The 14,637-nt window shown below is 40.5% G+C and overlaps 1 protein-coding gene across 2 annotated transcripts in view; it reads left to right on the top strand.

Moving 5' to 3' along the window:
* ptprk (protein tyrosine phosphatase receptor type K) overlaps positions 1 to 14,637 on the top strand; it is a 610,797-nt gene that overhangs the window by 89,277 nt on the left and 506,883 nt on the right. The gene's annotated exons all lie outside the window — the stretch shown is intronic.

Here is a 14,637-nt window from a genome sequence, read left to right as displayed (position 1 = left end):
GCAGAGAAAGTTGAACTCAAATGTGAGAGGTCTGTTCATAAGTCTGATAACAGTGGGGAAGAAGCTGTTCTTAATCTGTTGGTATGTGTTTTCAAATGTTTGTATCTTCTGACTGATGAAAGAAGGTGGATGAGAGTATAACTGGGGTAGGAAGGGTCCTTGGTTATGTTGGTTGCTTTCCCAATGCAGCGGGAAATGTAGATAGAGTCAATGGAAGCAAGGCTGGTTTTTGCGATTGACTGGACTATGTTCACAACTCTTGGCAATTTCTTGCGATTTTGGGTAGAGCAGTTGCCATACCGAGCTGGGTTGTGTCTGGATAGGCTGCCTTTTATGGTGCATCTATAAACATTGGTTTAGAGTCATTGTGGACAGGCTGAATTTCCTTAGCCATCTGAGGAAGTAGAGACTTTGGTGCACTTTCTTAATTGTAACGTCGATATGAATGGACCAGGATAAATTTTTAGTAATTTTTTTTACTCCCAAGCGCTTGAAGCTCTATACCATCTCCACCTCAATATCATTGGTACAGATGGGTGTGTCTTCCACTTCACTTCCTGAAGTCAGTGACCAGCTCCTTCATTTTGTTGACATTGAGGGAGAGATTGTTGTCTTTATATCAGGCCACTAAGCTGTCTATCTCCTTCCTGTGCTCTGTCTCATCGTTGTTTGAGATTTGACCCACTACTGTGGTGTCAGCAGCAAATTTGTAAATGGTGTTAGAGCTGAATTTGGCCACATCAAGGGTGATGGGATGGGGTTAACTGCTACCATGCTCCTGATGGGCAAGGCTCAGAGAAAGCAGCACCAATTCAGAAAGTAATTTCTGGGATTTGTAAAGCAGAACTAAATTTATCAGTTTTCTCAGTTTTCTTTGATGTTACAGACCTGAGGTGAGGGACATTAGAGAATTAAAGGATTGTCAGCTGGGTTTGATTTTTTTTCACACCGAGAGAGATTCTAGAAGCCTAATGCCTACAAACTTGGGTTTCTATTTATTCTGTTCAATTTGATTTATTTGCACTTGTAACAAAAATATAGACTTGCACAAAAATTATTTGCTGGAATGCTGGATTTGTGAAATCCTTGTTTAAAACACCAATGTCAATCTCATGAGCTCTGCCACCTTGAGGTAAAAGGAAGGTAACAGATGGGAAATCCATCACATTTAAGTCTTACATGGTCTTAACTTGGGTGCCTTGCTATTTTATCCTGTCATTGAGCATGTTTTCCAAATTTAGATTTCCTTCTATGATATCCTTGTATTTGTTTTTCTTGCTGTCTCCTCCATTCTGTGTGTGTTTTGAGGCCCCATCAACAGTGTGTTAACATTTCTGTGTAAAATGGAAAGAGTGAATTTGCAGCAATTGAATCAGGTAAGGACCTAAGGGGCAACTTTTTCACGCAGAGGGTGGTGCTGTCTAGAATGAGCTGCCAGAGGAAGTGATGGAGGCTAATACAATTACAATATTTAAAAGGCATCTGGATGGGTATATGACAAGGAAGGGTTTAGAGGGACATGGGCCAAGTGCTGGAAGATGAGACTAGATTAGATTAGGATATCTGATTGGCATGAACGAGTTGGACTGAAGGGTTTCTTTCTGTGCTGTACGTCTCTATGGCTCTAAATGATAGAACTTGAGATCATCCCACTTGAGCATAAATAAAATTGCAACCAACCTGTATCAAGAACAGTGCAGCTCATTCTAGCGCGCCAAATGTTAATCATGCAAACTGTTTTTTTTCGGTGAATGATTGATTGGGTCTACATGTTTATCTAAAACGTAAGTAGTTTAGAGAATGCTAATGTTTTATTTCTGAAAGTAATGATTTTTGGTTCTTGAAGCATCATATTATTCTTGTTTGGTATAATGCAACTGAGCTGCCGCTCAGCTTTATTGTGTAAGATTTTAAATACCTTTTTTTATGATAAGGTTGTTCCTGTTCACAAAGGGAAATAGGAGGAGTATCTGATTGAACTTAACTGAACCACTAACCTAATAGAATCTAATCTCTTAGTGCATCATTATACACAAAGGTATTTTATGAAAAGCTGATAAAATGTTTTGTTTCCAAAATGCAATACAGATAGCATTGGTATGTGTCTTGGGCTGTGGAGGATCAGTGTTGGTCTCAAATGATCTCTTAATTTTTAAGGCTTTTACTTGCTGTTCTATTTGGGGTTGATACTCAAATTAATAGTTCTGCTTGTAGCTGTCTAATCTCCCTTTTTTCAGTTTCAACATAGGAGTTAATTTTTTAATAACAGGAGAAGCAAATGGTGACATTAATTTCCAGCCTCCATTATTGGTAGAGAACTCCTATTTCCCTGCTCCCACAGTACTATTTGACAAATAAGAGTTCTGTCTGACATCATGGCTAATCATTTATCATACTGCCGTTTGTTGAACCTTGCTGTGCTGAAATTGGTTGCTGCATTTCTGGGATGAAAGCCAAAGCCCTGCTCACCAGTGCAGCACCCCCATCTGTCATCCCCTTGAGGAAACTATGCAAAATGTAGAGGTGGCAGACATGAGGATCTTGGTCTGCAAAAGAAAATTGTTGGTGGGACATTTGCCAGAAGCTCATCTCATGATTGTATTCAACTGCAGAACTTTGAACCGTCTAATTTAGCCTCTCACTTGTCAGGGAGACAGACAGCTCAGAATTGGGATCACGTGAACATGGTCCCCAGTACTGAACAATAAAAAGGTATTGGAGATTGGTGTAGTTTATGTTAAAGGCTACAGAGAGAATTGGAGAGACTTGTGTGCTACGGTCGTCATCAGAAAGAATACAATTTATAACCTCCTTTTGAGGCCATTTTGGTCTGTTGCCAGAAGTGAAACCTGACTGAAGAAGTTTAGATTTGTTGCTGTGAGTAATATGGGTATAGATTTCGGAATTTACATATTCAAGGACTTTGGAATTAGGAAGAAGATTGTTGATGGACTATAAGTTTACACGATCATCGTTTTTCTGAGGGTGTAACAGTAGTGCCTCTGTAATGAAAAGATCACTTTTGTCTGCCATTTCCAGAGTGCTTCTGCCACCACCAAACCTATCTTTCCGTCTCTTCCTTTTTAACATTCTGAAGGGATCATTCTCTCTGGTCCACACCTCAGTCATCCATTTCCGATAACATATTTCTAGATCAGTGCAAGAGATTTTATAACTGCACTTCAGATTCGTGTATATGGAAAACATGGAAATAGATTTGAGAGAGAGTACATTTGAGAACTTTGAAAGAGAAGGGAAATTGTTAATGCTGATCATTTGCCAGATTGCAACCTTTCTGAGGGTGCAACCATGGTGTTTTGAAATGGAAACACAACCATTTACAATATCAACAAATATTTGGAACCATGATCAGAGTTTGGCTGGTTAGTGACAAACTTTTCAAGTGAAAGGGGGCCTTGTCTAATGATTGGATTGGAGAGGACGTAAAGGAAGATGAGACCGCAATTAGAGAGCAGATTGACAGCTTGAGTGTTGAGAAGGATGGAGTTAAAGAGGCTTTGTATCATTTCTTAGATGTGAAATAATAATGTAAGATGTTTTATTTCTGTGGAGCAATGTTGATAGCTAGAATAGCATCGGAGTTCTTGAGCAGTACCGTTTATTGGAAATATTTTGTGGTACTAGTCTAATTGTGACTGATTTTTGGCACTAAATGTCATTTGAGGATAAATGACTGGAATGTCATGTCCTGACATGCCAGCCAAGGAGGTTTAATAATATATCAGTATATTTACAGACTTTAAGTTGTTTTGCCTAGTTGATTAAAGCAATGCAATGCATTCCTTATGGACAAACTGGCATTTGCAAATGCCAATCTGAAGTATTCAAAGCAAAAGTTGCTAAATTCCGTTTCTGACATTAATTTTAAATGTCTGTTTATTTCTGAAAAGAAATTTAACTATTGTCAAGTTTGAAAAAAAAACATGGAGTTTCAATTCTTATCTTCCACATTCATAAAATGCTCCATTTAATTTATACACATACTTTTGAGTGTAACTACTCCAGTGCAATTATAGTGGCAGTGACTATGAAGGGAATTAATTTAGAATAAAAGAGCTCTGCTTGTCCATGTAATGACTTCGCACTAGTACTCTTCTGGGTCCTATAATTGCAAATAGAATCATTATGGCATAATGCACTTATTGCAGTTGTTACAATCTATGATGAAATACATGTTTTTTGACTTAAGTACACATTCTCTTAATAGTCTTTTCAACCTTGGAGGCTTTGGGTAGCCTTCAATCCTGCTTTGTTAATTCTTAGCATCACTGTTTTGTTCCACTTCTTTTGTGATGTTTGTCTTCACTTTATTATATTGTATATAAGAGAAATAGAACAAAGAATTCTACAGCTTTTATCGTTTCAACAATGAATAGTAAAATGGGGAACTGTAAAGTGTCTTTTCTGAAAAGACATTTAAGTTTGGGCTTGGAAGGGACGAGAAGAGAAATACCGTTTCAAGTAGTACTGACTTTAAAATTGAGAGAGAGAATTTGGAGTATGCTGTTTACTAATTTCAAGAACAATGGTCAGAGTCACTTTAACAGTTTCTAATTTGTTGGCCTGAACAACCTCTACTAGACATGGACTTCAATCCACGTACACCTCCAAACTCACCAGAATGGACTGAGAGCTTTCGATTTCCACTGTGAGCTGTCACATTACGCTGTTGTGATCTACTGCTGATTGATCATCTTTACACATTGAACAGTTGCTTCTTCAACAGCATTCACTTTGCTTTTACCCATACTTACCTTTTAATGGGATATAAGCCTCCCAGTCCTACTTTGGCCTTCTCTGTCACCTTTTTTTTAAAAAGCTCAGCACCAACAATGGTACTTCTCAAGCTTTGAGTTAGAGAATTTATTTGATTTTGTTTCCATATTCAAACTTGTCTCAGCATTGCATCATTCATCTCCGGCTCATCATTCTCCTTCCCTGACTTCTCAGGCTAACAGTTCTGCGAAATGAAGATGATCAGCTAACATTCGCTTTAACCAGTGGACACCTGCAGATAGTTTGACTTCACCATCTCTGTGTGTTTCCTGTAAAGATGCCATTCCACTATTCTGGTTCCTCCATCTCGCTATCTTCTGATTAATGTTCCTTGTTCATCAACTAAGGATTATCTTCTCCCTACTGCCCAACTTCATTGGATGACAAGGGTCTCAATGGTGTCTTCCACATCGCTTGCTTCTGCTGTCAACTATCCTTACCCTTTCAGAATCGTGATCAACTTTCCCTATCTTCAAACTTCCAATATTGAACAAATGATTTTTCCACTGTTTCCAACATGATGCCACCCACCAAATACATGTTCTCTCCTCCCTTTTAATATTCCAAAAAGACTATTCTCTCTGGTCCATTCTTCAGTCAATGCCAACATCCCCTTCCCTTTCCTACAGTACTAAGACAAGTGCAAGAAATTCTACATTTAGACTTGCATTGTTTTTCAACACTTGAACCTCACGCACCCCGAAGTGAAAGAGAAATAAAGTTGTCCTATTTTCTGTTTAGTGTACTAAATTTTGATATGGACATCAAGCATTGGTTGACTGCTTTGTGGAACTTCTCTCTTCAGCATCATAAGCAAATTCCTGACTCCCTGTCTTCTGTAATTTCAATTCTTCATCTTAGTCAGATGCCGACCTACTTCCATTTTTTTTAAGGTAAGGATTTTCTATTTCTTTACCAGTGATGAGTTAAAAATTTACTTTTTTTTGTATATCTATTAATCCTTTTTTTTTAGGAAAAGACTATAGCAGAGAGGTATCAGAAAGTATTTTAACCCAAACCTGTAAAAGTAACAAAGTAATTAACTAAGCAGAGATGGCTGGGCAGGTGATGTGTTGTAGCTGTACGATGTGTGGGAGCTGGCTGATCCCATTGTGAATGGCAGTGACCACATCTGCAGCAAGTGTTGGTTGCTGGAAGAACTCTGGATCAGAGTTGATGATCTGGAATCTGAGCTTCAAACGTTGTGGCACATCGGGGAGGGGGAGAGTTATCTGAATGCTTTGTTTCAGGAGGCAGTCACACCTGGGAGATTAAGTAATTCACATTCAGCTAGTGATTAGGGACATCAGAATGTGACTGTAAGTGAGGCAGGTAGGGGGAACCTGAGTTCAGGAGTGCAGGAGCCTCAGCCTTGACCTTGTCCAACAGGTATGAGATTCTTGCTCCCTGTACAGATGAGGAAAAGGGCTCTGGACAGGATGAGCCACCTGACCACGGCACCATGGTGCAGAAGGCCATTCAAGAGGGGGGAGCAAAAAGACAAGTAGTGGTTATAGAGGATTCTATAATTAGGGGGACAGATAGTATCCTTTGCAAGTGGGATCGGGAGCCTCGCATGGTGTGTTGCCTGCTCGGTGCCAGGGTGAGGGACATCTCTGACCGGCTTGAAAGGATATTGGAGTGGGAGGGGGAAGATCCAGTTGTTGTGGTCCACGTTGGTACTAACAACATAGGCAAAACTAGGGTGGAGGACCTGTTTGGGGATTACGAAGGAAATTGAAGTACAGGCCCTCAAGGGCCATAATCTCCGGATTACTGCCCGAGCCTCGTGCCAATTGGCATAGGGATAAAAAAATTAGGGAAGTAAATATGTGGCTAAGGGATTGGTCTGGGAAAGCGGGATTCATGGGGCATTGGCATCAGTTTTGGAACGGGGGGATCGGTACCATTGGGACGGTCTCCATCTGAACCGATCAGGTACCAATGTTCTAGCGAAGAGGGTAACTAGGGTGGTCAGTAGGACTTTAAACTTCTGAGTTGGGGGGGGGGGAAGCGACAGGGAGTATGGAGTTAAATGGAAAGATAAGCAACAGGATAGCATATGTGCAGGTGGATGTAAACTCGAGGCAGACTGGGAATGCAGCAAAAAGGAAGGTTAACTTAGGACATCTTATGACTTCCAATATCTCTAATGATAAAGTTAACATTACGGCACTTTACCTGAATGCTCGTAGCATTCGTAACAAAGCAGATGAACTGATGGCACAGATCGTAGTGAATGATTATAATGTGGTAGGCATCACAGAGACGTGGTTGCAGGGGGGTCAGGACTGGCAGTTAAACCTCCAAGGATTTTCAACTTATCGAAAAGACAGGGAGGTGGGCAGAGGGGGTGGGGTTGCCTTGTTAGTGAAGAACAAAATTAAGTCTATGGCAAAGACATAGCATCGGATGATGTGGAGTCTGTGTGGGTGGAATTGAGGAACCACAAAGGCAAAAAAACCATAATGGGAGTTATGTACAGACCTCCTAACAATGGTTGGGACCAGGCGCGCAAAGTGTACCGGGAAATAGAGAAGACATGTCAGAAAGGCAAGGTCATGATCATGGGAGACTTCAATATGCAGGTGGACTGGATAAATAATGTTGCCAGTGGATCTAAAGAAAGGGAATTCATGGAATGCTTATAAGATGGCCTTTTGGAATAGCTTGTCATGGAGCCCAAAAGGGAGCAGGCTATTCTGGACCTAGTGCTATGTAATGAACCAGACTTTATAAAAGATCTTAAAATAAGGGAACCCTTGGGAAGCAGCGATCATAATATGGTAGAGTTCAGTCTGCAGTTTGAAAGAGAGAAGGCAAAATCGGATGTAATGGTGTTACAGTTAAATAAAGGTAATTATGAGAGCATGAGAGAGGAACTGACAAAAAATAGACTGGAAGCAGAGCCTAGCGGGGAAGATAGTCGAGCAAAAATGGCAGGACGTTGTGGGTATAATTGAGGACACTGCACAGAGGTTCATCCCCAAGAAAAGAAAGATTATCCGGGGAGGGATTAGACAGCCATGGCTGACAAAGGAAGTCAGGAAATGTATTAAAGAAAAAGAGAGATCCTATAAAGTGGCCAAGAGCAGTGGGAAATCAGAAGATTGGGAAGGCTACAAAAACAAACAGAGGATAACAAAGAGAGAAATAAGGAATGAGAGGATCAAATATGCAGATAGGATAGCCAGTAATATTAGAAATGATAGTAAAAATTTCTTTCAATACATTAGAAACAAACGACAGGCAAAAGTAGACAATTGGCCACTTCAAACTGATGCTGGAAGCCTAGTGATGGGAGATGAGGAAATAGCAGGAGAACTTAACAAGTACTTTGCGTCAGTCTTCACAGTGGAAGACATGAGTAATATCCCAACAATTAAAGGGAGTCAGGGGGCTGAGTTGTGTATGGTTGCCATTACAAAAGAGAAAGTGCTAGAAAAGCTAAAAGGTCTTAACATTGATAAATCTCCTTGCCCTGATGGGATACACCCCAGAGTTCTGAGAGAGGTGGCTGAGGAAATAGCGGAGGCATTAGTTGAGATCTTTCAAAAGTCACTGGAGTCAGAGAAAGTCCCGGATGATTGAAAGATCACTGTTGTAACCCCCGGTTCAAGAAAGGATCAAGGCAAAAGGTGGAAAATTACAGGCCAATTAGCCTAACCTTGGTTGTTGGTAAAATTCTAGAATCCATCATTAAGGGTGAAGTTTCTAAATTCTTGGAAGAACAGAGTCTGATTAGAACAAGTCAACATGGATTTAGTAAGGGGAGGTTGTGTCTTACAAACCCGTTTGAATTCTTTGAAGAGGTGGCAAGTAGGTTAGACCAGGGAAACCCAATGGGTGTAGTCTATCTAGACTTCCAAAAGGCCTTTGATAAGGTGCCACACGGGAGACTGCTGAGCAAGGTGAGGGCCCATGGTGTTCGAGGTCAGCTACTGGTGTGGATTGAGGATTGGCTGTCTGACAGAAGGCAGAGAGTTGGGATAAAAGGTTCTTTTTCGGAATGGCAGCCGGTGACCAGTGGTGTCCCGCAGGGTTCAGTGTTGGGGCTGCAGCTGTTCACAATATATATCAATGATCTGGATGATGGGACTGGGGCATTCTAGCGAAGTTTGCCGATGATACGAAGTTTGGTGGACAGGCAGGTAGTACTGAGGAAGTGGGGAGGCTGCAGAAGGATCTAGACAGTTTGGGAGAGTGGTCCAGGAAATGGCTGATGGAATTCAACGTGAGCAAATGCGAGGTCTTGCATTTTGGAAAAAAGAATAAAAGCATAGACTACTTTCTAAACGGTGAGAAAATTAGTAAAGCCAAAGTACAAAGGGATCTGGGAGTGCTCGTCGAGGATTCTCTAAAGGTAAACATGCAGGTTGAGTCCGTGATTAAGAAAGCGAATGCAATGTTGTCACTTATCTCAAGAGGGTTGGAATATAAAAGCACCGTTGTGCTACTAAGACTTCATAAAGTTCTGGTTAGGCCCCATTTGGATTACTGTGTCCAGGTTTGGTCCCCACACCTCAGGAAGGACATACTGGCACTGGAGCATGTCCAGCGGAGATTCACATGGATGATTCCTAGAATGGTTGGCCTAACATACAAGGAACGGCTGAGGATCCTGGGATTGTATTCATTGGAGTTTAGAAGATTGAGGGGAGACTTAATAGAAACTTACAAGATAATACATGGCTTGGAAAGGGTGGATGCCAGGAAATTGTTTCCGTTAGACGAATAGACTAGGACCAGTGGACACAGCCTTAGAATTAGAGGGGGTCAATTCAGACCAGAAACGTGGAGACATTTCTTCAGCCAGAGAGTGGTGGGCTTGTGGAATTCATTGCCGCAGAGTGCAGTGGAGGCCGGGACGCTAAATGTCTTCAAGGCAGAGATTGATAGATTCTTCATGTCACAAGGAATTAAGGGCTATGGGGAGAATGCTGGTAAGTGGAGTTGAAATGCCCATCAGCCATGATTGAATGGCAAAATGGACTTGATGGGCCAAATGGCCTTAGTTCCACTCCTATGTCTTATGGTTTTATGGTCTTATGTTCCACTGAAATGTAACGCAAGCTTGAGGGCACATGCCTCCTGTTTAACTGGACTCTTCATAGCCAAAAAGTGTGGTGCTGGAAAAGCACAGCAGCTCAGCCAGCATCTGAGGAGCAAGAGAATCCATGTTTTGGGCAGGAGCCCTTTATCTTGAATCTGGATCTACAGTCTTCACTTTCTCTTGGATTTTTCATAACCTTTTGGATTGAAGTATTCAACAATTTTAAATCATGACGTCTGCCCTTATTTAGTTTGTTTTCTTGCTTTGTTTAATGCTAGTTTCTTTGTTAATTCCTTATTCAGACAGCTGTTGACATAATGGCGATAAAACAGACTGATTGATAACTACCCTGAGGAGATGTGCATTAGAAAAGAAGGTGGTTTATTTCAGTGTCAAGCAAACACATAATTGCATTTATCAGTAGAATTAATGTCTTAGTGAGTGCGACTACTATTGTTCCGAGGCAATATTATTAGACCCCAACCGAGAGATGTTAATTGAGGAGCAGTATAGCATGAAAATTAAAACAGATACCACAGGACACTGCAATTGTTCATTGATTAACTGGGCATTCAAAGGGTTTATGTACATCACAAAACCAAAGGCAAATGCAGAGATTGCTGGGCAAACTCAGCAAGTCTGGCAGCATTTGTGGGGAGATGAACAGAATTAACATTTCAAGTCCAGTATAATTGTTCTTAACTAGAGCCCCAGATGAAAATCTTAGTTGGGGAACCTATAGTCCCCAAGGAGGCTGCTATCTTTTTAAAAATAGATATGAATTTCCCAGTGACCAGCCTACACTTGGATGAGATTTCACATTTTAAGACTTTTATTGTAATGAACAAACTAAAATCAGCATGACCAGACATCACTGAGTAAACAAATGATTCACTAAATTATTGAAAAGAGGTGTTCTGCATCAATTAAATAACCCATCCAAAAACACATGACCTTTTAAACTTTACATCACACTCTCAACAAATATAAAGTCTTTTTTACTGTGATTCCACAGTTGTGCCCACTTTTCACATTAGGAAGAGTCTTCTACTGTTCTTGTTTGAACAAAAATCCCTTCTCTCAATCTCTTTGGTTTTGTCACATTAGCTTCCAGCAGCCATGCAACCTCTGGCAACACCTGGGCTTTAAAATTGCCTCAGGTCCCATCTCTTCTCTCAGTGCATCTATTCTCAAAAGTATTCTCGTGGGATTCACATGAAAACAGTTTTTCCCTCTCCTTGGCAAAGCAGCCACTGTTTTCAGTCGTCCTCTGAGGTCTCTGACAGATTCAGAATCTGTGTCCAACAAGACCAGCTGTCTGTCATTGTGTCCAGGTCTGAAAACTGGCACTCAAGTTTCCTCAAATTTTTAATCTCTGTCCCCATGGCAACTGAATTACATGGGCTTCTCTCAGCCAAATTTCCCCACCTTCCATTCCAGAGCATTGTTTTACCTCCAGTTTATAGAAGGCAATTTAATGATAACCGCTTCATAAAATTCTGATTTATAACAAATGGTATATTGATCCAGCACATCATTTGGTATACTGTTTTCATTATTAATCGATAATCATGATTATTCCATCAAGCAAATTGTAGATATGGGCCTTTTTTTGTTGTGGTTATTTTTGTTAGTCCTGTTTTTTGGTGCAAAAATGTTTTGAGATCATAATCAACCCTTTGGAATTAGTTTGCACATCTGGTTACAATTATTCTGTAACATTTGGTCTCGTTTCAGTTTAGTTTCTATACATACTAGACTCAAATTTTGCATTTCCTATTTTGGTTAAGAGAAAACTCTTAGTTTTAGGCTATCATTTAAATGTTTCAAAGTTCCCCTATGGTACTATTGCAGCAGGGAGAAAGAATCGTGATTTATCCACATTATCATCACACCCCTGACGATTATATATGTGCTTGAATTCTTAATCTGAACTTTAGAAATTTTTAAATTCACTTGTGAAAGGGGGGGCATCACTGGCTCAGCCAGGATTTATTGCCCATCCCAAATTACCCTTGAGAAGGTAGTGCTGAGTTGACTTTTTGAACTGCTGCAGTCCATTTGCTGCAGGGAGAGAATGCAGTTATGGAGGGAATTCCAAGATTTTGACCCAGTCACAATGAAGGAACAGTGATAAATTTTTAAGTCATGTGATGAGTAGTTTGAAGGGAAAATTTGGTATGGCGGTGTTCCCATGTATCTGCTGCCCTTATCCTGCTCGATGGAAGTGGTTGTGGATTTGCAGGGTATTGTCGAAGGATCTTTTGCAAGTTTCTGCAATACAGCTTATCGATGGCACACGCTGCTGCTACTGAGCGTCGGTCGTGGAGTGACTGAAAGTTGATGGATGTGATGTGAATCAAGTGGGGCTGCTTTGACCTGGATGGTGTCAAGTTTTGAGAGTATAGTTGGAGCTGAACACATCCAGGTTTACTTTGCTCCGTGACTCAGATTTTGAAATTTATAGCATCACGTTACATTGAAGAGACTGCAACTGTTTCTCTTCAACAGGTGACAGAGATGTGAGAAGTGAACTTCTCCAGGATTGTGAAGGGATTATTTGGGGTATATGGTTTAGATTACTTAGTGTGGAAACAGGCCCTTCGGACCAACAAGTCCACACCGACTCTCCGAAGAACAACCCACCCAGGCCCATCCCCCTACGTTTACCCCTTCACCTAACACTACAGGCTATTTAGCATGGCCAATTCACCTAACCTGCACGTTTTTGGATTATGGGAGGAAACCAGAGCACCCAGAGGAAACCCACGCAGACACTGGGAGAACGTGCGAACTCCACACAGAAATATGCTGGGGAGATATTTTTCAGTTGTGGAGATTTCAAGAAATGAGACTATAAATATGGTGTAGTCATTAATAAATTTAATAAAGATCTTGGAAGAAACCAAATGACTCTGGGAATTAGAAAGTGGCACTTAGTACCATATGGAAGTGGTTGAGGTGCAAAGGATTCATGTGCTTAAGGAGAAGTTTGGTAACTGAAGGAGAAAGGAAGAGAAGGCAATGTCTGTGTAGGATTGCTTTAAAGTGGAAAGAGAGTATTTTGGAGTGCAGTTACCAGCATTGACCAGATGGACCAAATTGCCTCTGTTGCAAATTCTATCTATTGCATAGAATTGCATAAAACATAATTGAATTACGTAGAATTCACAGCTCAGAAACAGACTGTTTGGTCTGATTCTTGACAAAAATCTTCGCCCATTCAGGTTAATTTATCATAACCTGTATGAAATTTGTCTAATCCTTTTTTTTTGTTGCAAATACATCAAGCCTCCCCTTAAAGGAGTCATTGTTGCCTTTTGCAGTCTTACTGTCAACTGTTATGATATAAATCTCAGAATAAATTCCTCTGAACAAATATTATGTGAAGCATAAATCCTTGTCTATACACAGAAAGCATTCATACCAGTTGAATTTTATTTTGTTTTTGTGTAACAGTGTCTTGTCTATCCATCAGAAATTAAAATTATATTTAAGAAGTTAATCATAATCAGACCTGTTAAGCAAATCACGTGAAGACGTTGGGAATTTGAAATGAAAACAGGAAATTCTGGATATCGATCAGATGACATCTGGGGTGGGGACTATGAAATTGATATGTTTAAGTGCACGCATTTCAAAATAGGGATTAAATTACTGATGAGCAACACTTAAAAATGCTTTTATTAAAGGGGAGGGTGTAGAATTAATCTGTGCAATGCTTGGGGAGAAAACAGGAAATGGATAAATGGCTTGAGCAACATGAACCTGAGGCAATAGAAAACAACATTAGAGACAGGACAGTGAATAACAAGTGGTGCGGAGTAAGCAGCAGGAATATTTGAAGTCAGAAGTAAAGTACAATCTCCTGAACTGAGAAAACATTGTAATCTGGGCATTCAGAGAGAATTTGTTTTTATTATGAAGCTTCATTAGTTCTTCACAGTGATGAAGTGTTCGTTTGTCTTTCAGAAATTAATAGGAAACAACTGATGCTTCCAGAGGCATTATATTAGAGTGAGCGAATTGTTCTCAGTAGGTGTTCTTGTGTTCATTTAGGGCCTTTCCTGTCTCTACATCGAATTTAGAAACTCAGTTAAATTAGTCAAACTTAGAATCCCTATTGTGTGGAAAGAGACCATTTGACCCATTTGAGACTGCACAAATGCTATGAAGAGCATCCTATCCAGACCCAGCTCCCTCCCCTGTCCCTGTAACTCTATGTTTACCATGGCTAATCCACTTAACCTGCACATCTTTCGACGGTGGGAGGAAATTGAAGCACTGGGTAGAAACCCACAGTGACACGGAGAATGTGCAAATGCCACACAGACAGTCACTCGAGACTGGAATCGAACGCGGGTCCCTGGTGCTGTGAGACAGCAGTACTAGCCACTGTGGTGTTGAAATTTGCCATGGTGACCAAAGAAGAATGGGAATTAAAATGAAGATAACTCAGAAGGTATAGATCAGTCAAAGCTCAAGTTTAACAGTAAGCAGTGAAAAGTTATAGATGTGGAACTTGAAGTGGTTGGCAAATGCGATATTTAAAGGATGAAATAGCAAAGGACAAAGCTGAAGAGAGCTGGTGTGCCCAATAAAGCCAACAGAATGTTCAATTGCATGACCAAAGATAGCATCAAGCTGTGACAAATCTGGTCAGAGTGTATTTTTGCACTCTGCACCATTCAAATTGTTGGACAAGAGCAGGCATCAAAGAACTCAAGGCAGAGAGTCAAACCTCAACGCTAGAGGCTAAGGTTTGTATGTCAGTACTGGATAAAATT

The sequence above is a fragment of the Hemiscyllium ocellatum genome, chromosome 3, assembly GCF_020745735.1.
Source record: "Hemiscyllium ocellatum isolate sHemOce1 chromosome 3, sHemOce1.pat.X.cur, whole genome shotgun sequence".
NCBI lineage: Eukaryota > Metazoa > Chordata > Chondrichthyes > Orectolobiformes > Hemiscylliidae > Hemiscyllium > Hemiscyllium ocellatum.
Note: the sequence above shows the minus strand (reverse complement) of the source record. Positions and strands in the feature narration are given on the sequence as shown.